Raw genomic sequence first — 2,492 nt, 5'->3', positions numbered from 1 at the left:
TTATCTGAAGTTGTACCCATGGATGTATAAAGAATAGTTCTACCGCAAAGTTCTTCTCCGTGGGGACTTCCGGCAACAATCTCTATTCTGATTGGCCAGAAGACTCGAAAAAACATCAGCAAATATATTTTATTGAGAAGATGATCACTACGTGACAGAAGTTTTCAAAACTGTTTATGGTCTCCGGTAATTCCAGTCCAACGCCGACAGCATGCACAGCGTTAGAAAATCGGGCCTTCAAAATAAAAGTTTGACTTTTCCCCCCCACACATCCGCGACCCACGACTCCGATCCCTAAAGAGGAAGGAAATCTAGTCTCTTAATAGCCTGATGTCCGTCTGCTGCTCATTGAGGACAGAGGAAAGGCATCTTTGAACACATGGTTCCTCCTTCACTGTGAGTAGAAACAGTTTATTGATGTAATGATTCTGTATACCTCCTGTGAACATTATTTAATCTGACATGTTTTATAGTCTCACAGAGATGAGAGGAGCAGCTATGAGTCTAACTGCAGCAGCGAGTGGATTAGTTGTCTTCCTGCTCTCTGTGTCAGGTACTGTACATCTACACTTACATTCATCACATGAACAGAGGGGATTCTGGGTAAATGTGCGACTTGCTAAATCAGGTCATGTGTAGAAATAAGTGGATCGGGGTTGGATGAAATGCAAACTTTCCAGAAATATTCCAAATATATGTTTTGTGTAGCTTTGATGAAACACTTAGATGTTACCAAGTTTGAATTGTAATGGATATTCGTAAAAAGATCTTTCCTGTGTTGGTCAACGTAATTTGCTCTTATATTTTGAATAAAGTAACTGTGTGAACATTTACACGCTGTAAACTGAGGATAGTGTTCCCTCCCCACCCTGTGAAACCTTTGCTTTGTTTTATTTCTAAAATGACCCTGGTTAAAAAAAATGATTGTGATTTTTGTGTTTGAGGGATATTTTTCTCACAAGTCTTTATATACTGTCTCTCAACTTCCCTTATGTCGCCATATGTCTGTACCACAGCCTTCTAGTTCCTTCTCTACTCTCTGACCACAGAGTTATATTACCACACTCTGAGTTACAGCACGCTTCTTCTTTTTCTTATCTGTATATCAGATGCATGATTAGAATATTTTTTTAATAATTAGGGATCTTGAGGCTTGTCCGGGTTACATCATCCTCAAATTATATTATATATATAAATACATTTTTTCTTAATAACTAATTTTTAACTTAAGTTTTAACTTTGATTCTAGTTTCTGATGTGCTCTGTGTTTCAGCGGTTCAGGGTCAGCGTGGCTGGGGAGGGACTTACACTTCTACTGAGATCTGTGCAGTGAAAGGATCAGCAGTGGAGATGAGATGCAGCTACACATACCCATCTCCATGGAGAGGAAGTGTAAACACGGTTATGAAAACATTCTGGTTCACTGAGAACAATTATGAGGAAGCTGTAGATCTGACCACAGACTCAGAGTATGCAGGTCGTGTAGAGAATCTCTGTGAAAACCACATCTGCACCCTGAGAATCAGAAACCTGAGAGAGAGAGACTCAGCTGAGTACAGGTTCAGATTTGAAACAAACCAAAATCAATATACTGCTGCATCTGGAGTCACTTTGTCTGTCACAGGTAACATTTTTATACGGTTTTATGGTGTGTGAGCTGCGCTGTTTGATTTTGTTTATTTGACTGTACAGTGTCTGGAGGTTTTAAAGTGCTTCATAAATAAAGCTGTATTGTATGATTGCATGTATGTTGACAGTTTTGATCTGAAATATCATTCCTGTTCTTTCTTCACAAATCCAGATCTCACGGTGCAGGTTGAACCCAAATATACTAACCGAGCAGAGCTGAAGTGTCAGAGCAGTTGTGATGTACCCTCTGGTCAGTATGTCTGGTACAATCACTTGAAAACTCAGGCAGGAACATCTTCTACTCGTTTAGTCACATTTGGTGAGACAAACACATATTCCTGTGCTCTGAAAGGACATGAAGACTTCCCCTCTCCTGCAGTGTGTGAGTTTACCCACACACACACTCACACACACACACACACACACACACACACACACACACACACACACACACACAGACAGACAGACAGACAGACAGACAGACAGACAGACAGACAGACAGACAGACAGACAGACAGACAGACAGACAGACAGACACACACACACACACAAAAACACACACAGACAGACAGACAAACAGACAGACACACACACACACACACACACACACACACACACACACTGACATTACAATACAATTCAATTCCAGAGATAGCCTCACTGCAGTGTACTTAATCTTGATATGGATCCAGTATAAGTACAAAAACAAAAACATGGAACTATAACCTTTAGATAATTGTAAGAAAAGCAACATACAGATACAATACATTTGGTTAGAGACCTCATTTACCAAATACCAACAATACAAGGAAATCCTATGAGCAACAATAAATAACAACACAAATAAAGAAATCAAAAACAAC

General features: G+C 39.7%; 1 long non-coding RNA gene across 1 annotated transcript; it reads left to right on the top strand.

Annotated features, from left to right (window-relative positions):
* The first annotated feature begins 412 nt into the window (after nt 1–412).
* LOC307022116 lies at nt 413–2,008 on the top strand. Its single transcript, XR_013803306.1, has 3 exons — nt 413–553; nt 1,274–1,624; nt 1,802–2,008. It is a non-coding gene; the product is annotated as an uncharacterized lncRNA (long non-coding RNA).
* Nucleotides 2,009–2,492: the final 484 nt, after the last annotated feature.

This window comes from Notothenia rossii (assembly GCF_949606895.1).
Source record: "Notothenia rossii genome assembly, chromosome: 1".
Lineage (NCBI taxonomy): Eukaryota > Metazoa > Chordata > Actinopteri > Perciformes > Nototheniidae > Notothenia > Notothenia rossii.
This window is presented reverse-complemented; position numbering and strand designations above follow the sequence as displayed.